The sequence below is a fragment of the Protopterus annectens genome, chromosome 9.part0 (genome assembly GCF_019279795.1).
Source record: "Protopterus annectens isolate FY-2018-M chromosome 9.part0, PAN1.0, whole genome shotgun sequence".
NCBI classification, from domain to species: Eukaryota; Metazoa; Chordata; order Ceratodontiformes; family Protopteridae; genus Protopterus; species Protopterus annectens.
Genome location: NC_056743.1, coordinates 1,960,750,625 through 1,960,776,367, shown reverse-complemented (window position 1 = coordinate 1,960,776,367; position 25,743 = coordinate 1,960,750,625). Strand labels below are relative to the sequence as shown.

General features: G+C 42.0%; 1 protein-coding gene across 1 annotated transcript in view; it reads right to left on the bottom strand.

The window, feature by feature from the left end:
* The window catches only part of ATP13A1 (ATPase 13A1), a 1,617,817-nt gene that overhangs the window by 48,608 nt on the left and 1,543,466 nt on the right, over positions 1–25,743 (bottom strand). The window lies entirely within an intron of this gene.

Genomic DNA, 25,743 nt, shown 5'->3' with positions numbered 1-25,743 from the left:
GTCAGTAGTTTGGTACAGCAAAAAGCAAGGGGCAACCAGATCTTACCTTCTTTGTTGAGAAGCACTCATAGTATGGCAATGGCAATATCTTCTGGCCACTTTCTAATAGCAACACACATTCCTGGGAGTTCCAACATGACTGTGGACAAATTGAGCAGAACCATACTCATGTCTCATGAGTGGTCTCTCAATCCATTGGTGGCAGAACAGATATTCCATCGCTGAGGCCAAACTTGCTGTGACCTATTCGCATCACCTCTCAACAACAAGTGCAGCAGTTACTTTTACCTAATCCCCCCAGGGGAGTCACCTAGAGATGCTCTCCTTCATGACTGCTCCCCTCCCCCCCCTGGTCTATTGTACGCCTTTCCCCAATATGCCATTTTCTAAAGAAAGCCAACAGGTTGAAGAACAGAATAATTCTCATTGCTACATTCTGGTCTCGACAGGTCTGTTTTCCCTTCCTTTGGGCTCATCTACTTCGGAAACCCTGGATACTGGACCCAGCTCCAGACCTATTGTCCCACCCGGAAGGACTGGTTCATCCAAATCTTCAGCATCTCAAGCTCACTACATGGCTTCTCCAGTTCCCATGATTGCCAGGCATTCTTCTCTCACCTCCCTGGTCCAACACATCACTCTAGCCCACCACAAACCTTCAACAAGAAAACTGTACCTGAATAAGTGGCTGAACTTTACTAAATGGGTGTTGGACTCTAATCTTGACCCATATTCTGCACCTATTGATAAAGTTCTGGAATTCTTAACTTTACTCTTTAAAGCAGGAGCACTGCGGTAGTGGTGCTGCGATAGCGTTGTCGCCTCACAGTAAGACGTTGTCCGATTCGATTTTCAGCTAAGAGCGTCTTCTGCATGGAGACATGCGTGAATGGGCGTACCTTCGTTGAAGGTTGTGCGTCAAGGTTGGCAACTCGGCATGTAAAAATCTACTGCCAATCATTAGCGGACTGGAGTTCCGCTGTGGCGATCCCCTAACCAGGAAAAGCCGAAAGACACAACAACTCTTTAAAGCAGGAGCATCTGCCTCTACTCTTCGAGTGCATCTTGCTGCAATATCTAACTTTCATACTGGTTTAAATGGTTCATCCCTTACGTCCCATAAACTCTGCAGAGCTTTTTTGAAAGGAACCTTAATGCTCAAACCTCCACATAAAGAACCCTCTGCACCAAGGACTTGACAGACTGACATCAAACCCTTTCTGTCACAGAGCGCCAAAAAGTATGAGTTCTGCCTTCACTGAATTTTGTGATGATGCGGAAAATCAGGATGACAGTGGAAAGATGTACAGGAATCATCCCTACTGTAGAAAAGAGAACAGTGTATCAACAACACCCCCTTGCTCTCCAGAACAGAAAAGGGTGAGTACAGCAAGCTTACATAACACTATTAAGTCAGTCAGTCTCCAAGAAGCCTCAGTTATAGAAGACTCTTACTAGACAAGATCCTCTTGACCTCAGCTCCATAAAAGGGATGCAGCTGTTACTGTAGTGCTACAGCACTCAGTAGGTGTTATAACAGTGATGCTACAGTCTACGGTCCACTGTTCGACTTGCAGCTCCTCTCTTCATAGGAGATACATATATGTACCCTTTTATTCATTTACCACAACACAGTGTGACTATTTCCATATTGCACAGGACAGACCCAGCACTGAAACCCACCTTTCAAATCTGTCAAGAGTGCAGAACACATCTGTAGATTTGTCTATTTTTTTAATAAGATTAAAGTGATTTGTTGCTATTCTCATCTTTACGGCATTATTGTTAAAATGCTTCCTTCTGTGCTTCTGCCATAACTGTTTAATGTTTTTTGATAATTACCCCTTTTTTCCTGTTATTCTTCACTCAGCGATGCTCTGTCTCCATTAATTCTCTGTGGAATACCCCCTGACCTTCGATGTCATGTAAGAGATCCCAACACAACTTTCAGTTCAGTGTATGAAAGCAAGTCTGAGGACTGGGGTGTTATTTAAGTGACAGCAGTGATGTCAGTTTAACTTCTAATGTTGGAGTTCTAAGTCCTTACAAGGATGACCCTTACTTGAGTTCATCAGGAAGGCCAGATGACAGTGATGTTGATGAGGCTGTATAGCTTCCTCTATACCACAGTGAAAAGCTTTTGGGAAACTGTAAATTGTATGACTTCTGCAAGGACAATATGCAATTATTTTCCTGCTTATGCTACATATATCTATATATATATATATCTATATATATATATATATATATATATATATATATCTATATATATATCTATATCTATATATATATATATACACATATATATATATATATATACATACACATACATACATAGAGACACACACACACACACACATATATATATATATATATATATATATATATATATATATATATATATATATATATATATATATATATATACGATACACACACACATACTTTAACCTGTTAAATGCCCAACTTTCATTCATATATATATATATATATACATATATAGATATCTATATATATTTATACGTACACACACACACACACATATATATATATATATATATACACACACACACACACACACACACACACACACACACACACACACACACACACATACTTTAAACTGATAAATGCACGACTTTCACTTTGTGGTCGCACTGTCATTCATGTTGATTCACAGTGATGCACTGTTGTTTTTGCTAATGTTGTCAGCAACAGCTGTATGTGTACAGGTAAAATGTTTTTGTTTTAATGTGTAGGGGAGGAAACTAGTGAACCATGTGCATCTGGTTTAACATTAGCTGTGACTATGAAATTAGGAACGAACACTGTAATGATCCTCACAGAAGTCGTAACATTTGCTTTACTCCACACACAAAGTTACTCTATGGCAAGGTAGTGAAATTTAGAACAATATATATAATGCAATCTTTTTTGTTTGTTTCTTAAGAAAATGTCATATGAAAGTGTAGGACTGGTATGTAGTAGTTTACAAAGGCTTACTCCTTAAACTATTTGGAGGGTAATAGAGAGGGTGGAACGATGACAGTGCTAGTAGTAAATCACGGAGCTGGATTGTGATGTGCACATGGCAGTCATGTATAAAATATAGAGTTGTACTGTGTTAAAAGTTTCACTTGTGTGTACATGAAAACCCAGACAGGGACAATCTGTAATATTTGCAACAATTGAGAGATATGCACAGCTATCATATCTTGACTTATGACACCTGAAAACAATACACAAATGAGTAAATACTTCCATGGAAACAAAAAAAGAAGTTATGTATTTACCATAACGTTCCCTGTTTGTAGTCCATCTCGCCTACATTCTTGCTGGATGGGTTTGGAGCCAATATTTGGCTCTGTCTCTGCTGATACTAAAGCTCGAGAGCTTTTACTGGCTCGAGGCTAACCCCTATCCCATGGTGCCTCATGGCAATTCCCCAGATCTTATTTGCAAGAAAGCAATAAGTACCTAATAGTTATGAAACTATCAATAACTGTGTACATACAGACAAAACACTGTGTAACATTATCTATGCCAGGTGGACAACAACTACAACCAGGTCAGACAGCATAAGTATAGTCCACCAGATCCTCCAGGAACAGGAAGGGGGCAGGAGGGAGGGACGCAAGAATGCAGGCGAGATGGACTACAAACATGGAATGTTATGGTAAGTACATAACTTCTATATGTTATGCAGTCCTATCGTGCCATAATTCTTGCTGGATGGGACAGTGTTCCTAGCACCTTTATCCCGGGTGGCTCAAGCGAAGAGACTTTTCAGCACAGTGGATCCAAAGGATGACCTGTCCCGGGAGGCCAAATCCAATTTGTAATGAGTGATAAAGGTATGTGGTCTTGCCCAAGTAGCTGCTGCACAAATAGTATCAATTGGGAGCCTAGATATAAAGGCACATGAAGTTGATACTGCCCTAGTAGAGTGGCCTTTTACTTAGTTGGGTAACTGTTTGCCAGCAGTCTGATAAGCAAAGGAAACGCAATCTGAAAGCCATTTTGAAAGGGTAATCTTAGAAACAGGCAAGCCTTTATTTTTGTCCGAAAAGGAAACAAATAATTGATCTGATTTTCTAAATTCTTTAGTCCTGTGTAGGTAAACCCTGAGAATTCTGTGGACTTTTAATTAGTGTAGCCTGTATTCAGATTTATTAGAATGATTTGGAAAAAAACAGTGGTAGCTCAACAGTAGTGTTAAGATTATGTTCTGAACATATCTTGGGAAAAAAGGAAGGGTTAGTCCTAAGTGAGACTCTATCCTTGTGGAAAACAATGTAAGGAGATTGAATAGTAAGAGCTTGCAACTCTGATACTCTCCTAGCAGAGGTTATGGCTACTAAGAATAGTGTTTTCCAAGATAATAATTTCAGATCTGATGAAGAAGAGGGCTCAAAGGGGGAAGAAATTAAGAATGTGAGAACTAAGTTTAGGTCCCAGGATTCGCCTGAGAAGGAGAACTCCCTTCAAAAAGGTTTTGCACAAAGAATGGGACATGATGGGATTTCCCATGAAGCCAAAATGGTAATTACAGATGGCAGCTAACTGAACTCTAACTGTAGCAGCTGCAGCTCCTTTATGAAAGATGGACGCAAGGAAGGACAAAAAAGATTCTACAAGAGCTGTATAGGGATCTAAGCCTTGGTTTACAGCCCAAATAGAGAACCTTTTCCATTTGCTGGAGTATAACTTCCTAGTGGAAGGCTTGTGGGAAGAAATCAGAATGCGTTTCACTGAAGATGAGAGGGAAATGCACCTGGCTATTCGTGGAACTGGAGAAGCCATGCTGTCAATTTTACGGTGTGGATGGTAGGATGGAACTGCCCCGACTGATGAATCAGGAGGTCTGGAGATGGTTCCAGAATCCATGGTTCCTCCAAGAGGTAGGGTCACAGGAAGGGAAACCAGACTTGACGAGGCCAGTAAGGAGCAAGAAGGATCAGGGTACTCCTCAACTGTTTTGCTTTCTGTATTACCTTTGGAATGAGAGGAAAAGGTGGGAAGGCATAAAGGAGTCCTGGGGGCTAACTGTGGACTACAGCATCCCTGGGTGACATCCCCGGATGGGGAATTAGGGCAAAGTAGCTGCTGCATTTGGTGTTCAGGTGTATGGCGAACAGGTCGTAGCAAGGCTGGCCCCATCTGTGAAAGATCTCTTTCACAACTTCTGCATTCAGGGACCACTCGTGAGGTATGAAAATTGCTCAACTGAGTTTGTCTGCTATCACACTGGACTTCCCAGGGATGTGCATTGCTACCAGAAAGCATAGAGTGTCCATCACCCATTTCCAAACTCTTAAGGCCTCTCGGCAAAGCGGATAAGATTTGGTTCCCCCTTGCTTGTTTATGTACTACACGATAGACATGTTGTCTGACTGAATCGCAATTGTTCCGATGGGAAGAGAACTGTGAAGTGCTTGCAATGCATATAGCACTGCTCTCATCTCCAGTACATTGATGTGCAAGTAGTTCTCGTCATTCCCAGATAATGCCCCCTCCCCACCCTATCTGGGAGGCGTCTATGGACAAAACTGCATTTTTCTGAGGAGGAACAAGTGGACGACCTAAGAGAAGTTCCGTATGCAACCACCATGTCAGATCCTTCTTGCAGGTGTATGTGATGAGAATCTGATGAGACAGGGGAAAATCCTGCATTGACCATTGGGCAAATAGTAGCCAGTGAAGTACTCTCATGTGCAGACAGGCTAGAGGAACTAATAGAATGGGGGAAGCCATAGTCCCTAGTACTTGAAGGACTACCCTGGCCTGAACTTTGTGACTGTTTAGCAAAGATCTGACTAGGTTGTGCAATGATTTGACTCTTTCTGGTATTAGTCTTGCTGACATGGTGGTTGAGTCTATTTCGGAGCCTAAGAATACAATGTGCTGCGATGGAGATAAGGCTGATTTTTTTAGGTTTACTGTGATGCCTAAACTTGCACACAAGGATAGAGTCTCATCTCTGGTTCTGATCAGTTGATGCTTGGTGGTAGCAGTGAGGAGCCAGTCATCTAGGTACGGAAACATCTGAAATCCTTGATGCCACAGGTGAGCCGTGACCACTGTCATGCATTTGGTGAACACTCTGGGGGCTGTAGTGAGGCCAAAGGACAGTGTTCGAAACTGAAAATGACTGGCTTCCAGCCTAAAGCGTAAGTGTCTTCTGGAGTGCCTGTCCATTTCGATGCAGTAGTACGCATCCTGAAGATCTATTGAGCACATCCAATTGTCTTTCCCGATAAAGGGAAATATCGACTTTGATTTCTTTACAGACTTGTTGAGTTTGCTGAGATCTAGAATTGATCTCCAGCCCCCTGTCTTTTTTGGAACTAAAAAGAATCGTGAGTAAGTTCCGGATCCTATTTGCTCTGTGGGGACTTCTTGGATGACTCTTTTTTGCAGCAATGAGATGACCTCTGATGTTGCACGGTCTAGCTGAAAGGGTGGCATGTCTGGAAGAGTCCGATTTACCGGGGGATTGGAAACAAAGGGAATCAGGTAACCTCTGGATACTATGGTTTGTACCCAACGATCTTGTGAAGTGTTTAGCCAGGTGCTTGGGTATAGCGATAGAAGACCCCCGACTGCCTCCAGAGACAGACAGTCGGGCAACCTTCTCAGGGGCGATGGAAGGGACGATCAGAGAAGGTTTCTCTATCTCCCTGGTGTTGTGGACCTCCTTTGCTGCAAGGATAGCATCTTCCATTATATTCTCTCCCTCGGCCCCTAGGGGAGGGGTTGACCTTGTGCCTGAGGGAAACCTTTTTGGGAATTACGGAACCACATTTTCCCTCCTGTATGACCCTTGGGATAGGGTCTAGAAGGAAGGGAGAAACGGACTTTGACAGCAGATAAGGTTTTCCCTTCCTGCTCGCACCTGGTCAAGGTGTCTTTCACCTGAGGTCCAAAAAGAGATAAACCATCAAAGGGTACGTTGGTGAAGGAAGACAAAGGATTCCGTGAAGTTACAAAGACGCATTTAAGAATGTCTCCTAAGAGAGATTACTGCTGCAGCTGTCCTACTCACTCCATCTGCTGCATAGGAAATCAGCCTCATGGAGGAGTTAGCTATCAATGTAAGGGTGAAGAGCTGCACAGCAACCTTATCCATGGATCCTGAAGCTACTGAACCCTGAAGGGTATCTCCCAACTCCTTCAGGAGATCCCTCTGAAGTCAAGTGAAGTGGGTAAGGTAATTCAGTGATCTTAAAGTAAATGCCGCTGAAGAGAAGGTACGCTTTCCATATCTATCCATCGTCCTGGACTCCTTGTTAGGAGGATGGATATTGGAAGATGTCTCGGACAACTCCTTCTTGGTGGCCACTGCTACCACCATAGAATCAACAGGAACCCCTTTGGAAAGAAAGGACTCATCTTCTGGTGCAGTCATAAATTTGTTCGGCCTCCTCGGGACAGGCTCCACTGTGTCTGGGGAGGACCAGGCTTTCCGCGAAATGACCCTCAGAGCTGGTCATAAGGCGGTGTCACCCAGGAGGTGGAAGGTCGGGAACCAAAGGCCTCAAGATACACTGATTCATCCTCAGTAGGGTTAGAGGTCTTCCAATCACCCCTCGAAGGATTTCCAGGATGTCTGAAAAGGAGACATCCTCAGAGGGGGATCTAGGGGACCCTTCTGATTCCTCCAAATCAGTGTCACACATGACAGACTCAAGTGAGTCAACATGCTTCCTCTTATTCTATATTCGCTAATATAGTCATGTCGAACTGGGAATATGAACATCTGAAAGTACATAACAGTTATAACAAAGTTTTACTTTATGTCAGATACATAGATGACTTGTTTTTCGTATGGGGAGGAGAAAGAAATGAATTTGAAAACATGGTGAACGATCTAAACAAAACAACAAGTTTCCTAACATTTAAAATCAGTGGTTTTGGGAAGGAAATAGACTTTTTAGATGTCACACTATACTTTGATCGTGATAATCATAGTTTGCAAAGCAAAATATATAGGAAACCTTGTTTCACAAATCAGTATCTGCATAAGGAAAGTCTACACCCTGAGCACATGAAGAGAAATGTTATAAAAGGGCAAATGATAAGATTAAGTAGGCTAACATCAGACAATGACATATATCATACAGAATTACTGTTATTAAGGAAATTATTTGTGGAGAGAGGATATCAATTGAAATTGCTGAAAAAATTGGAAAGAGAGGTAACAAATCTAAGACAAGGTGTGGCAAAACCAATCTTGTCGATTAATAAGAATGAGTTCCTAGTAGGGAACACTGTACACAACACATCAATTACAGAAATAAAGGATTGTTGTACAATGTTCCCATTACCCCTGTCTAACGAAATGTTGTACATCAGGGGTATTGTAGAGACAAATTGGAGGATAATTTTAGGAAATAGAGACCTCATGACAGTTTTGGGTACAAAACCAACATTTACTTACAGAAATGTGGTAAATGTTAAGAAGATGTTAGAATATAAAGGTTGTAATAGAGAGACATTCACTAGATTAGTAAGCAATAAAAAAGGAACCTTTTCATGCAAAGACTGCAAGCAATGTCGATATATCAGTAATACTTCCTTTGTGACGTTGAAACATCTGAATAGAACATTCTGGGCACATAAGTACTACAACTGTAACAGTGACCATGTTGTCTATTTGGCGACATGTGTCACATGTGGAAGTTATTATATTGGCAAAACAATAAGACTTTTGAAAAGACGCATTTACTTAACATGTCTTGGCAATAAAAAATAAGGACATCAACAATTCCTTAGCAAGACATGCTCTGATTTGTGACAATTTCAAGAAGTTTGAATTTTTTGTATTAGATCAAATAGACAAAGGAGTGCTGAATGGTGACACTAATAATAAATTAGAACAGAAGGAGACTTTGTGGCAGTTATTATTAGGGGCTGATTCTTCCCCAGGGTTAAACGACACTATTAATATAAAATGTTTTTTATTATATAGGTAGTATATTCAGTAGTATATTTTACTAACTTTTTTAACATTCATTCGGTCCAGATGTTGGTTGGTCAAGCTCCATCTGGAGTTACGAATTCACAAATCTAGTAGGTAATAACAGAAGGGGCACTAAGAAATGAAAGGTGTCAACATTTGTAATTATGTAAATAGGACAGTCGTTTAAGGCACATGATGGAGTTATACAGTCACAGACTCATCAGTTGATAGTTAAAGGTTCAGTACAAAACTATATGCTTATGTACTTTCCAAGTTATGACTATTTGACAATAATGAAATCTATAAGTTTACACATAGGTATATGAACAATTGATAAGTTGAATACATCTATAGTGTATGTATTTAGGGATTTTGTATATTAATTATTTATCCAAACTATTTAAACAAACTAGAAATAAGTATATTTGGTCATATTTAGATTTCTAACAGATAGACACAAGTCTAATCTGGTTATGTGTAGAAATTTCACATCATTTATTATTCAAAGACAAATGAATTAATCTCACAAATGTGTTGGAATTTTTTACTTTTATATATATAAAACTATAAATTTTGTTAATAAATTAGAGCAAAATATGTTAAATCTCTCACGGCACATTGTCATTATGAGAGAATATAAATAATGGTTTTTAATGCTGTTTTTACAATGTATTAATGAAGCTTAAAATAGTTTATTTTTTGTTTGAATCAACAAAGACAATTATTCTCATGCATTTGTCATTTTGCATCACTTCCTGTTTTGTGTATATAAAAACGGGAGCATGGGAGAGTTCCCGTTTTTCTGATGAAGTCCATGTTTTTAAATAAAGTGGAAGAAAGCGCTAAATTACATCTACTTGCTAGTCATCTTTTCGCAAAGCCCGAGCCTTCTGTTTTTGTGGTTGTGGTTCTGTTGTTTTTCGGCAAGTCCGAATATTTTCTTTTTATATTGGTCCAACGGGACAGTTTGTTGGCTTTATCGCATTAGATGGCTATGGAAGTCTTCTCCCAGGATGATTTACTGGATGTGTCCATTTATCCTACGCCCGGCTTGGACGGAGCTGTGTCAGCTGGAGAGCGGAAGCAGTCCAAAGGGTGCGACCAAGATTTGGTTGTTAAGATTACCGAAATAGTGAGGAACGTTTTAAAAAACGAATCAAGTGCGTATGTTGCAAAACCATCTGGAAGTGTAAATAATCCGACCGCACAAGATAAACAAGGTAATGAACATATTTTATTGACTGTTCCGAACAATCATGGCAGTACAAAGACTGGTTTAAATAGTTACGATGGTACAGATGCAGTTACAACTGCTGGTGTCAGTAACAATGATTCAAGTAGATTTACGGGTAACGTTTGGGGATATGTTTGTTCCAAAACGGAAAACCCTTTTAAGAATTTCCAACTAATGCCAATTTATAACGCAACGAGCAGTACAAACAGCGATAGAACACAGGCATGCAAGAAAGATGTTTTTGATTTAGAACGGCTGGTCATTAGGTTAACCACGTTGCGTTTAGAAGTGTCTTATCTGAATGAGTGCATTGCACGCAATATCGTACCTCAGGGTCTAAGGACTGCTAAATTCCCGAATTGCGTTGTACCAGGTGATGACTTGTGTAACACATTAATAAAATTATACAACGAAGCTGGGATATCTATGATGCGAATCCTAGTGAGCCATTATGAAACAGAGCTGCTTAAACTTATTGAAGAGATAAAAACATTAGATGAAAAAATCAAACAGTTTCCTTGTTTTTCTCAATTTCTACCCCTATACAACAGCATAGAGGTTAAATCAAATAGACATAAGGCTACAATAATCATCAGAAAGCAGAATAAGATGAGAAGGGATATCTATGCTTACAGTAATAATGAGGCATATATTAACACACACAGTGAAAGTACTGACATCAATGACAATGAAAACATCAATAGAAGAGAAGTAGATCAGAGCTCTAAGGGCTCAAATGGTGGAGAAATGTATAACAGTGGCGACAATACTGGCAAAGACAATGGTTCATCAATGAATTCCACAGTTAATATCAATTCAGGTGACAATGAAGGGCATACTGTGGAAAGAAATTTGAACAACATGAATGTTGACAACAACAATAAGGGAAACACAGCTAATACTAGCTTTGCAGAAGTATTAGTTTCTAACAACAATGTCCCTTTTCAAATGAACCAAGGCCAAGCCAAAAAGACTACCAGGTGGTTCAATTCCACCCAATACAAGGGCAAACAGAAAGGGAAGAACAGGAAGAAGTGGTGACGACACACTTGGAGAGTAATGACTACTTAATGACTATAGTCAATTTAAGTGATTTCAATCTTTCTGTTTCTTGTATTAATTTGTTAAAGAAGGGTTTCAACTTTATACCTTCTAACAGGGTGGAAATAGGGAAACTGTTAGTAGAATTTAGAATTTTTTTGCGTAAACTAAATCTTAAATACATAATGAAGGATGTCAATATGTCTTGTTCTATTAAGGAAAATACATTCAGGAGACCCAGTACCTACAATCCCCCTTTAGTTAATACACTTCAAGTGTTCCAGAAGGTTTGTGAAACTGAATTCAGAAGTATGGTGAACGTAGAAAATGAAGACAATTTGACACCTTTGGAACGTCAGGCCCTAGAACATATTTCTAAATCTAAAGATATTAGGGTCATGAAAGCGGACAAAGGGGGCAAGATAATACTTATGAACATAGCTGATTACAACAAGGCTATAAACACATTGTTGGAAGATGGGCATAATTATTGTAGAGTAAGTCTTGAATTCATTTTGAAATGTTATAGGAGGGTAAACACTAGTCTCTTTGACATGTATTGTCAAGATGAATTAGAAAAGGAAGAATATGATTTCATGTTAACTGAACATCCAAAAATAGGAAGTTTTTTTGGAATACCAAAGGTACAGTATGGCATGGATGATTTAACATTTAGACCCATTGTGTCAGCGAAAAACTCCAAAACGGAGAATATCTCTATTTGGTTAGATAGTATCTTAAATCCAATTGCACAAAAAGCAGAACACTTCTTAAGAGACTCGTGGCATCTATTAGAAATTTTAGCTAAAAGTGATTTCTCCTATAATCAGGTTTATTTTGCAACACTGGATGTAAAGAGTCTCTACACTTCAATCAATCAAGAAGAAGGGGTGGAGGGTTTGAGACTATATCTAGCCACAAGGTCCAGTATGTGCAGTTCCAAGGTTAATACAATTTGTTCACTTATGGACATAATTCTTGATAATAATTTTTTTGTCTTTAACAAGGAATATTATAAACAAATATCTGGTGTGGCGATGGGAGCTAGAGTAGCTCCCGCATTCGCTAATATAGTCATGTCGAACTGGGAATATGAACATCTGAAAGTACATAACAGTTATAACAAAGTTTTACTTTATGTCAGATACATAGATGACTTGTTTTTCGTATGGGGAGGAGAAAGAAATGAATTTGAAAATATGGTGAACGATCTAAACAAAACAACAAGTTTCCTAACATTTAAAATCAGTGGTTTTGGGAAGGAAATAGACTTTTTAGATGTCACACTATACTTTGATCGTGATAATCATAGTTTGCAAAGCAAAATATATAGGAAAACTTGTTTCACAAATCAGTATCTGCATAAGGAAAGTCTACACCCTGAGCACATGAAGAGAAATGTTATAAAAGGGCAAATGATAAGATTAAGTAGGCTAACATCCGACAATGACATATATCATACAGAATTACTGTTATTAAGGAAATTATTTGTGGAGAGAGGATATCAATTGAAATTGCTGAAAAAATTGGAAAGAGAGGTAACAAATCTAAGACAAGGTGTGGCAAAACCAATCTTGTCGATTAATAAGAATGAGTTGCTAGTAGGGAACACTGTACACAACACATCAATTACAGAAATAAAGGATTGTTGTACAATGTTCCCATTACCCCTGTCTAACGAAATGTTGTACATCAGGGGTATTGTAGAGACAAATTGGAGGATAATTTTAGGAAACAGAGACCTCATGACAGTTTTGGGTACAAAACCAACATTTACTTACAGAAATGTGGTAAATGTTAAGAAGATGTTAGAATATAAAGGTTGTAATAGAGAGACATTCACTAGATTAGTAAGCAATAAAAAAGGAACCTTTTCATGCAAAGACTGCAAGCAATGTCGATATATCAGTAATACTTCCTTTGTGACGTTGAAACATCTGAATAGAACATTCTGGGCACATAAGTACTACAACTGTAACAGTGACCATGTTGTCTATTTGGCGACATGTGTCACATGTGGAAGTTATTATATTGGCAAAACAATAAGACTTTTGAAAAGACGCATTTACGAACATGTCTTGGCAATAAAAAATAAGGACATCAACAATTCCTTAGCAAGACATGCTCTGATTTGTGACAATTTCAAGAAGTTTGAATTTTTTGTATTAGATCAAATAGACAAAGGAGTGCTGAATGGTGACACTAATAATAAATTAGAACAGAAGGAGACTTTGTGGCAGTTATTATTAGGGGCTGATTCTTCCCCAGGGTTAAACGACACTATTAATATAAAATGTTTTTTATTATATAGGTAGTATATTCAGTAGTATATTTTACTAACTTTTTTAACATTCATTCGGTCCAGATGTTGGTTGGTCAAGCTCCATCTGGAGTTACGAATTCACAAATCTAGTAGGTAATAACAGAAGGGGCACTAAGAAATGAAAGGTGTCAACATTTGTAATTATGTAAATAGGACAGTCGTTTAAGGCACATGATGGAGTTATACAGTCACAGACTCATCAGTTGATAGTTAAAGGTTCAGTACAAAACTATATGCTTATGTACTTTCCAAGTTATGACTATTTGACAATGATGAAATCTATAAGTTTACACATAGGTATATGAACAATTGATAAGTTGAATACATCTATAGTGTATGTATTTAGGGATTTTGTATATTAATTATTTATCCAAACTATTTAAACAAACTAGAAATAAGTATATTTGGTCATATTTAGATTTCTAACAGATAAACACAAGTCTAGTCTGGTTATGTGTAGAAATTTCACAACATTTATTATTCAAAGACAAATGAATTAATCTCACAAATGTGTTGGAATTTTTTACTTTTATATATATAAAACTATAAATTTTGTTAATAAATTAGAGCAAAATATGTTAAATCTCTCATGGCACATTGTCATTATGAGAGAATATAAATAATGGTTTTTAATGCTGTTTCTACAATGTATTAATGAAGCTTAAAATAGTTTATTTTTTGTTTGAATCAACAAAGACAATTATTCTCATGCATTTGTCATTTTGCATCACTTCCTGTTTTGTGTATATAAAAACGGGAGCATGGGAGAGTTCCCGTTTTTCTGATGAAGTCCATGTTTTTAAATAAAGTGGAAGAAAGCGCTAAATTACATCTACTTGCTAGTCATCTTTTCGCAAAGCCCGAGCCTTCTGTTTTTGTGGTTGTCTTCCTCTTGCAAAGTCTCTTCTGAGGGAACTCTCCAGTGGGATAATCTGGGGAGGTCTCGGAAGAGGGGGCACCTCCAATGGGGGCTGCTTGAGTCTCCGGTTCTCTACGCTGTGGGGGTGGCAGAGGAGAAGAGGTTTCTGCCAGCTGCTGGTGGGACATTGGTTCCAAAGGTATGGCTTCTGCAGAGGATAAAGCCTTCTCTATTGCTTCGAAGGCCTTTCCTCCTCGCTCCGAAGACCTCCGCTCCGAGGAGATGGATGGTCGACTCCTAGCAAGGGAGAATGGCTCCAAAGCAGAATTGGGAACATAGCTGAGTTGAGCCGAAGCGCCGAGAGGGAGGGTTGGTTCCTAAGAAAACCCAGGGTGACTATCCCCCTCGAAGTTGACTCGAGAGTGTCAGCTCCCAGATTCCTTGGCTCCTGACTGAGCTGCTGAGGACAGAGGTATTGGTTCTGAGGAAGCAGGAAGTAGCCTCGGAACCGAAGAATCCAACATCGAGGAACCTGAAGTGATTGGCTCCGAAAGCGAAGCAGTCAGAGGAGGAGCAGTGGAATGCAAAAGGGTCGGCTCCAAAGCCTTTGGGTCCAGAGGGGCCAATTTTCTTGCCAGAGCCAGGTCAGAAAACAACCTCTTCACCACCCGCTCGATGTCCTCATCTCAGAGTGTTCTGGAGGATCGGTTGTAGATGGAAATAGATCTCCTCCTCTCCAAAATAGGAGATCTCAAGGTAGGTGAGACAGGGTCAATCTAAGGTAACTGTCTCCGTACCGAAGGTTACCTCGGCACTGATGGCACCGAGACAGAAGAAGCAGAATCGGAGCCAGAATTGATTGGCTCCGTCATTTTGGATTTTTTCGCCGGTTCCGAAGCTGGAGCCGAAGATTTTCGTTTGGTAGTCTTAGGAGCTGTCTGATTACGTTCCAGCTGTTCCTGGAAGGAACTGATCATAAGACCCCTATCTATTAATATGCGTTTCCTCTTGTTCAAAACCCTGGTACTGAAGGCATGGCAAAAGGTACAGGGTTCTTGTAAGTGGGCTTCGCCTAAGCAGTAGACACAGCTAGTGTGCCTGTCTGTCAGTGACATCTTCTGTGAACATTTACCACACTTTTAAACCCCGAAGGGCAATGGTCATTGTGTTCTCTGTCCTTTCCTTAGACATGCTAACAAGAACAAACTAATAAAGCTACCTAGAAAAGAGACACCAACGCTAACTATACTAACAGTACAATCTACTGAGGTAAAATACCAACAAACAGTAAAGACAGAAAAAGGAAAGATTCTATTTATATATTATTTAATTTTTCTGAAGTAGTACGCAGGGAGGAAAGGCCCTCTAACTTACACGGGCCGTACAATCCTATGGGGGGGAATAGGGGGTCAAACACTCAGTACAATCACACAGGAAAAGCTATTAACTACAAGGAATAAAAGATGAAGAAAAAGGTGGTGAAAAGACAAGATTTAGTAAATAAATCTTCTACTTAGCCAATGAGTCAGTAAGGAGACATCCTTGAAGCTTTTGCGGCAAATGAGATATGGGGAATTGCTGTGAGGCACCCTGGGATAGGGGTTAGCCTCGGGCCAGTAAAAGCTCTTGAGCTTTAGTATTGGCCGAGTCGGAGCTGAACACATCCAGCAAGAATTACGGCAAGATAGGACTACATAACATCACAATTTTCATGCAATTTTTAAAAATGAACTGCAACAAGCAGAAGGCTACCACCAGCAAAATTCACAAATACAACCACTGCACAAACTTAACAGTAACATAGGTTTATAGGTAGGTACTAGGCTATCAGCCCAAGGGCCTACTTAAGCCTAGCCAACAAGGTTCCCTGGGTTATGCCACCCAACACCTTGAAAAGTGATGCCATGTAAAGCAGTACAACACCCAGTGAATACTGATTCGATTACAAAGCTGAATGTGAATGTTTTGAATTGTTATCTTGTCACAGTTGAAACCCTAGAAAAATAGGGGAAAATCTCTGAAAGAAATCCTGTCAGGCTTCAATATTTCTAACTCTACTCTTGCACTGTTTGCCTAACATGATATCGTGCTGGAGGGTGGGCAGAGAAAAATAAGTTTCAGAATGCAAACAAAAGTTTTGTCTTGACAGATTTAGCTAGGAAACAACTCCACCACAGAAAATGCAAACAGTTACCACTATGGTAAAGTAACACTGTTACTGCAACTCATACAAAACAAAACTAGAACAATCACTAAAGTCCCTGCTCCAGGTAAGGGGGGGGGGTGCTCACATTCTCTCAAACAGCATGAATCCAAAAAGGACTCCAACTCATCTGCGAAACACATTGAGTGTCAGCACCTTCAATGGATTCAGGGAGGGAAAGGACACTCAAAAACTGGCAGGAAAAGTCCATCACTCTAAACCATGATGACATGGGATGACAGCAACAGGCCTGTGAGGCAGCAATGACAACATGGCAAAAACATGTCCGTGTCCACTGAAACACCAGCACCCCCAGGTCTGCTTATGGACCATGAGCAATGTGCTCCTTCCCCATCCAGGTCACCAATCCCATGACTTCCTGGACCCTTCTCCACAGGGAGGCATGGCCAACATGTAAGTGTGTCAAAGTCTGCCATCCTGTGAGACGGGACAAGGCAGTACTTCTCCCAGTTTACAGAGATCTCCCAAAGTCTGCAAACATGGGAGCGCCTACGTCAATGACAGTAAAAGGCAGTCCTTCAACAGAACCACCAGGAAGCAGTCACTCAGGTATGGGGATATCTGACAATCCTTCTCTTGAAAGTCCTTCACCACCACTAACACTATGGTATACATTTCTGGGTAGAAAGTACAGACCAAACAACACCTTCTACTAAAACTGAAGTACATTCACAACAAATGAAAGGACCCTTCTACAGCACCCTTAGATACTACTATGTCAAAAGTCACTTGTCACGTCCAACATCATAAAAAGGTGCCCTAATGACACAGAGATGTGTTTGTCTAGAAACTGAAATATCACATGTATTCAATAAAGTCTGTGTGGTCTAGGAATGGAAAATAGACTTTTGTCTACTTTGGAACAAAGAAAAAAAAAGATGTAGGACCATCTGCACTTTTCCAGAGATACAAAAAGGCACTCTCCAAAGCAGAGTCAAGGCATATTCTGAAAGCTCTTCAAGGAATGTCTGCTTCCTGAAAGGAGCTTTTTTGGCAGTGGACCAATAATATTCTAATACCTAGACATCCAAAGCCACTTTAAAGCTGAGTTGTACAAGTACGTGGTAGAGGCAATCCAAGATGGAGCATAAAGATTGGAACTGGGTCCGGTGAAACAAATAAATAAGAGACAGTCTAAAAGCAATGAAGAAAAAACTCTTCATGATTCTATACAAACTACTGGACTTCCACCTATGAGTAAAGATGGAAAAGAGAACCATTCCCAACACCTCCAGCAAGAGTCACCTCTACACTACCTAGTGGTTATTACTTGACCTAGGATGTTAGTCTATCACTGGCTGTACACTAAAGACACAGTATCACACGTCAGGCACATCCACAGGCAATCTGGAGACTTGGTAATTCAGTTTTAGCATACTTTAATGATGTGGGAAGAAACCAAAGTATATGGGGAAAACAAAAGATGCACACAAAACAGAATCATCGCTACAGGATTCATAAACATGTCCTGTAACAGTAGGTTTTGGGTCAGATCTTTCAACAGTCATATGACAACTGATAGGCACCTCATGCTACTGCTGTTTGGCAGCATAAAAGCTATCAAGACAGTGACTTGTTCACTCTGACGTCAGGGAAGAAGCGACAGTAACCGACGCCGGACCAAGACTTTGGAATTCCTGCCGACTGCAGGACCGCCTGATGGCAGCATAACCCCAAGTGTGATGACTGCAGCAGGGTAACACGATGAACATCAAAGAAAAGCTTACGCCCCAAGAGATGCCACCAGACAAACTATGTACACAATCCAACCAGCAATGTTCTATTATGCATAAATATATTGCACTGCATGAAGTGTGGTGATTATGCTCCTATAACTGGAAGAAGACACACCAGTTAAATGCTTCCATACAGCAAGATCAAATCTTGACAAAGATTAAGCACCTGCTGCTTCAGCTGCTTAGATTGGGTATCGTGCTAGGCAGTTAAATCTGCCAGTTCTGGCTAACAAACAGCAGCAGCAGAATTAAAAAAAGAAGTTATATACTTACCATAATGTTTCATGTGTGTTGTCCATCTCATCCTTCATTCTCACTGATGATCCATCGGATCCTTCTCGGCCATTCTAAAAGCTCGAGGTCTTCAGCAAAGATCATGGGCATCCCTCTTTAACCATAATGCACCCCTTTAGCTTCCTCAGATCTTGTATGCCCCAAGTAGTCTTACACAGGTAAGACAGAAATATTATGTATATATAAAAATATAACTATACACATTAAAATATACACCAGAGTGTAAATTCTGGGGCTATATATATCTGCAGTACCCAAATATGCCTCTCTGTCTTCCAGGTGTATAGGCAGTGGGTTATAGAGGCAGGGTTATATGAATACAGGACGAGATGAAACACACATGGAACCTTAAGGTAAAGTACATAACTTCTTTATGTGTTGTTGTAAATCTCGCCTTTATTCCCAGTGATGGGACCGTGTCCCAAGCAACCTCACTCTTGGGTGGCTCTTGGGAGAATATTCCTCAGAACCACAGAACCAAAAGAGCCTTTACTCCTAGAGGCCAAATCCAGTTTGTAATGAGTAATAAAGGTATAAGGTTTTGCCCAAGTTGCTCCAGTGAAGATATTACCCAATAGTAATCTAGCCTGAAAGGCTGCAGATGTAGCTACAGACCTTGAGGAATAAGAAGTTATGTCTTACCATAACGTTCCATGTTAGTTGTCTTCTTCTCGCCTTCTTTCTTGCTGGATGGGTTCGGAGCCAAGCCTCGGCTCCGACTCGGCCTATATTATAGCTCGAGAGCTATTTTTACCGGCTCGAGGCAGCCCTATATCCCACAATACCATGCGCTAACTCCCCAGATCTCGTTTGGAAGCTAAGACATAGCATCAAAAATAATATTATAATAATAATAATATTATAATCCTCTTTTACAAGTACAGATTACCTGCTAGTAACACTAAGGATACCATGAAAGACGCAACATATTGTATCTCCAGAAATGGAAGGACTCAGAACCTCGAGTCTATCCAGGCTAGGGGGCAGGAGGGAGGGAGGCGAGAAGAAGACAACTAACATGGAACGTTATGGTAAGACATAACTTCTTAATGTTAAGTTGTCATTCCCGCCTTCATTCTTGCTGGATGGGACAGCGTCCCTAGCATCTTAGTCCTGGGTGGCTCAATGGAACAGGCTCCTGAGTACAGTGGAACCAAAATCAGCTCTATTTCTAGAGGCTAGATCAAGCTTGTAATGGGCAATAAAGGTATATTTGGACGCCCATGCAGCTGCTGCACAAATGACATCTAGTGGTAACCTTGCTTGAAAAGCCGTTGAAGTTGATAGTGCCCTGGTTGAATGAGCTTTAGGCCTAGAGGGTAGTTGCCTGTGTCTCAACTCATAGATCAAGGTAATAATAGATGTCAGCCATCTGGAAAAAGTAACTTTCGATACTGGAAGCCCTTTCTTGCCTGCAGCATAAGAGAGGAAGAGCTGGTCTGATTTTCTGAATTGTTTTGTCCTGTCTAGGTAATACCGTAATTGGTGATGAACATCTAATGAATGTAATTTTTGTTCAGCCCTGTTGGTATAGTCTGGGAAAAAGACGGGCAAATCAATGGAGTGGTTTAGATTTGCTTCCGATAACACTTTTGGTAGAAAGGAAGGGTTTGTTCTAAGAGTTACCCTAACTTTATGAAAAACCAAATAGGGAGGACGGACAGACAAGGCTTGAAGTTCCGATACCCTTCTGGCAGATGTTATAGCTACTAAAAACAGCGTTTTCCAAGAAAGAAGTTTGAGGGAGCAAGAAGCTGCCAGTTCAAAAGGGGGTAGAATTAGTGAAGTTAGAACTAAATTCAAATCCCATTGTGGGGGTGGATCTTTAACTGGAGGTCTGAGTAACAAAATGCCCTTGAGAAAGGCTTTACAGAGTTTGTGGGACATATTTGCTTCTGAGAGTCCAACATGAAAATTAGCAATGGCCGCTAATTGTACCCTGATAGTGGCCGATGATGACCCCGAATGAAAAAGCTCCACCAGGAAGTCTAGAACCTCATGAATGGGTGCATGGAAGGGATCTAAATATCTAGTTTGTGCCCAGTGTGAAAAATGCTTCCATTTACTCGCATAAGTCTTCCTAGTATTGGACTTATGGGAAGCCAGAATGATATCATGAACAGGAGGAGAAATAAGGGGAAGCCTGGCTATGGCTGGAAGTGGAGCAACCAAGCTGTGAGGTTGATGGAATGTAGAGACTGATGCAATTTGCCCGTGAGGTGGGTCAACAGATCCGGAAGGGGTTCCAGATGCCAAGGCTGTTCCAGTAGGTATTTGTACGGGAACCAAACTTGTCGAGGCCAAAACGGGGCAATGAGGATCATTTTGGATCTCAAAGCGGTTGCTTTCTGAATTATTTGCGGTATCAATGGAAAGGGAGGAAAGGCATAAAGAAGACCCCGGGGCCAAACGTGAACAAGAGTGTCTCTGAGGGGCTGGCCTGGTAGAGGGAAAAGTGTGAAGAAGTCGAGGCACTTGCTGTTTTGTGGAGTTGCGAAAAGGTCGCAGCAAGGCTGGCCCCACTTCCGAAAAATTCCGTCTACTACCGCTTGATTTAGAGACCACTCGTGAGGCATGAGGATAGTTGCTATCAGAAACCGTTGAGATGAAATCGCCCATTGCCAAAGTCTGAGTGCTTCTCGACAGAGAGGGTAGGACTTTGTTCCGCCCTGCTTTTTTATGTACCACACTACAGACATATTGTCCGTTTGAATTGCTATAGTCCCCGTGGGAAGAGAGCTCTGAAGGGCCTGCAACGTCAAAAGCACCGCCCTCATCTCCAGGACATTTATGTGCAGGTGGCATTCTGACTGTTGCCAAGTGCCCTGGACCGTCCTGCCCTGATAATGCCCCCCCCACCCGATAAGGGAGGCATCCGTTGTGACAGTGGCAACTGGAGGGGGGAGAACAAAAGGTCTGCCCTGAAAAAGCTGAGGGGAAACCATCCACCAGGAGAGATGTTTCTTGCAAGATGGTGTTATCAAAATGTTGTGGGTCATTGGCAGCTGCTGAAAGGACCACTGAGAAAACAGCATCCACTGAAGGAGCCTCATGTGGAAGCGTGCTAATGGAAGTAGAAGAATCGCCACCGCCATGAGGCCCAACACTTTCAATACTAGCTTGACTTGGACTCTGCTGGACTGAAACAGGAGCTGAACATTCCGCCTTATGTCTGTCACTCTCTGAGGTGGTAATGTTGCAGACATTTCTGTGGTGTTTAATACGGCGCCTATAAAGTTTATACATTGACAAGGTGACAATGAGGACTTTGCAAAATTTACAGAAATACCCAGGTTGTTGCAAAGATGGATAGTATAATCCCTGGCCATTATGAGATCCTGTTTGGTGGTAGCGGAAATGAGCCAGTCGTCTATGTATGGAAACACCTGGAATCCTTTTTGTCTCAGGTGAGCCGTGACCACTGCCAAACATTTGGTGAACACTCGGGGGGCTGTGGCGAGACCAAAGGGCAGGGCCCTGAATTGAAAATGACTGACTCCCAGCCGGAAGCGGAGAAACCTCCTGGAGCGCCTGTGTATTTTTATGTGATAGTACGCATCCTGGAGGTCTAATGAGCACATCCAGTTGTCTCTGCCCAAAAAGGGTAGAATGGACTGCAGTGTTACCATCCGAAATTTTGTCTTTAACACATAGTTATTTAACCTGCTGAGGTCCAAAATGGGTCTCCAATCTCCTGTCTTTTTTGGTACCAAAAAGAACCTGGAGTAGATTCCGGATCCTAGCTGATCTGCTGGGACTGCCTGGATGACTCTTTTGTTTAACAGCTTTTTTATCTCTAGCTGAGCCTGGCCCCTCTGTGCGGGTGGTACGTCTGGTAGGGGTTTTGGCGGTTGTACCGGAGGGAAAGTGAGAGGAATTTTGTAACCCTTGGATATGATCTTCTGTATCCATGTGTCTTGAGTGATGGATTGCCAGGCTTCCGGGTACAGAGATAATCTTCCCCCGACTGCCTCCGAAGGTGGACAGTTGGGCAGCTTCTCAGGGATGCTGAAAGGGTTGATCAGGGAAGGATTCCCTGGAAGCCTGGTTTTGTGGACCCCCTCTGCCCCTGGGGCGGCGTCTGTTATTATTTCCCCCTCTGCCTCTAGGGGGAAATTCACCACGTGCGGCAGGCGCGACTCCCTGTGGTTTGCGGAACCACATCTTTCCACCCCTCTGTCCCTTAGGATAAGGTCTAGAAGGCGTGGAAAAACGGACTCCCACGGCAGAGAGAGTCTTACCATCTTGCTCGCATCTGGTGAGGGTATTCTTCACCTGAGGCCCGAACAATTCCGAACCGTCAAAGGGGGTGTTGGTGAAGGACGCCTTGAAGGGGTCGGCAAAATTACAGAGTCACATCCAAGCGTGGCGTCTAAACGCAACGCCTGTGCCAGTGGCCCTACTCGCTCCATCGGCTGCATAAGAGATTAGCCGCATGGAGGAGTTAACAATGGAGTTCAGGGTAGCCAGCTGAGAGTTTATTTTGTCCTTAAACCCCGCAGCAGAAGGATCCTGTACCGTTTCACCCAGCTCTGTGAGCAAGTCTCTTTGATGGCGGGTGAAATGACATAAATAGTTCAGCCATCGCATAGAAAATGTCGCTGAAGCAAAGGTCCACTTGCCGTACCTGTCCATGGTCCTGGACTCTTTGTTAGGAGGATGAACAGGTACAGAAGGATCAGCTAATTCCTTCTTAGTGGCTGCTGCTACCACCATAGCATCAACTGAAACACCTTTGGTGAGAAAGGATTTGTCATCTGGTGCAGAAATAAATTTCGAAGGCCTCCTAGGGGTAGGTTCCATTGAATCAGGAGCTGCCCATGCCTTTCTAGCCACTACCTCCATTAGTGGATCGAAAGGGGGAGACACCCAGGAGGTGGAAGGGCGAGATCCAAAGGCGTCAAGGTAAACCGACTCGTCCTCAGAAGGTTTGAGAGTGGACCAATTTCCCCTCTGTCTTAGGATCTCCAGGATGTCTGAAAAGGAGACATCCTCAGAGGGGGATCTGGGGGAACCCTCTGACTCATCCAAGTCGGTGTCCGACGTGACAGACTCGGGGGAGTCTATGTGCTTCCTCTTGCACTTTCTTTTCCTAGGGGGTTCCCCTGAAACTTCAGGGGAAACCTCGGAAGAGGAGGAGACACCCAAAGTGGGTACCCTATGCTTTGGATCTCTGCTGTCGGGTATAGGAAGGTGGCCAGAGACCGTAACAGGTACTACGGAGGGAGGAGCCGTAGAACTTAACCTTGGAGTGGACACTGGGTCCAGCACACTCATCACCTCGAAGGCTCCCCTATCAGACACCAAAGGTAGCCCCGGCTCCAAAGAGGCCGGACCCACCCCCGGAACCAACAGAGAAGGCTCCAAGAATGATGTCGGGGCCGAACTAACCAGAGCCGAAGCTCCGAGAGGGAGAGCGGGGTCGGACAAGGGTCCGATGCCACTCGCCCCCTCGGAGCCGACAATGGAGTCCCGGCGCCCGGACCTCTCCATGGATGGAACCAATAAAGAGGTCGGCGCCGAAGGAGGGGGTATCGGCTTCGACGTAGGCAAGGTCAAGGTTCCGACGAACTCCGGCTCCAAACTTGAGAGATGAGTCGGAGGAGGAATGGATAACTGTATCGAAGGAGCCACAGTCTGGTGAGATGGGCTCTGAAGCATTTGGGCCAGAGCCTGGGACTTTATGAGTCTACTGACCACCCTCTCGATGTCGTGATCGGAGAGCCTGGAAGACCTCGATGAATGAGTCCTATGACTCCGCTCCGATAGAAGGGGGGACCTCGGAGCCGATCTGACGGACTCTAAAGAAGGGGACCTAGAGCGCTTGCGCGCTGGGGTCGGCTCCGATGATGGTTTCGAAGCGGAACCCACTTTGCTCGCCTCGGAGCCAGCCGGAACAGAGGTCGGAGCTGTCTTGACAGCACCAGCCCTCGGCTCAGAAGCTGGAGCCGAGGGTTTGGCGGTTTTTGATGGCTTCCCCGCGCCAGACTTGGATGGGGAGTCATCAGGCTTTAACAAGCCCCTTAGAATAAGCTTGTCACGCCTTTCCTGCAGGACTCTTGAACTAAATCCGTGACAAACGGAACAAGAGTCCTGCAGGTGTAAAGGCCCCAAGCAATAGACACAACAAGTGTGACCGTCTGTCAGAGACATTTTCTGACAGCACGAGTCACACTTCTTGAATCCCGAGACCTTAATGTCTTTAGACATTGCCCTAAGACAGTCACACAATCAGTACACACACTCACTCACTTGCACAGAAGGGGGAGATGAGGGGACTGATTAAAAGAACAACACACACACACAAAGTTGAGTAAAGAAACTAAGGCCTGTAGGCCTGATTATAAAAGTTAACTACAGGGGTGGGTAGGGCTTACGAAACAAACTCTATTAAGTAAAAAAAATCGATAGGTAACAAAGTAGGGAAAATAGCCTAATAACTATCTCAAAAAATTAGAAATTCATTGAAAAATATCCTTTACTGACCTGAGCCGGTAAAAAAGCAACCTCACAGCGAAGCAGCAAACGAGATCTGGGGAGTTAGCACATGGTATTGTGGGATATAGGGCTGCCTCGAGCCGGTAAAAATAGCTCTTGAGCTATAACATAGGCCGAGTCGGAGCCGAGGATTGGCTCCGAACCCATCCAGCAAGAATGAAGGCGAGAATGACAACTTAACATTGAGCTTTAAGCTTATCTGGAAGATAAATTATAATTGAATTATAAATGTTGGATATACAAAGAGTAAGCCATTTTGATAAGGTAACTTTTATGACTGGAAAACCCTTTTTGATGTCAGAATAAGAGATGAGGAGTTGATCTGATTTTCTGATTTCAGAAGTTCTATGTAAGTAGAAACGTAACAGTCTATCAACATCTAAGAGATGTAATGAATATTATCCTCTATTCTGAAAGTTAGGAAAGAAAACTGGCAGGTATATATATTGACTGAGGTTACTTTCTGAGAATGTTCGGTAGAAATGAAGGGTTAGTGTGTAAAGAAACTCTGCCCTTGTGAAAGATTAAGTATGGGGGTTTTAGCAAAGCTTGCAAATCAGACACTCTTCTGG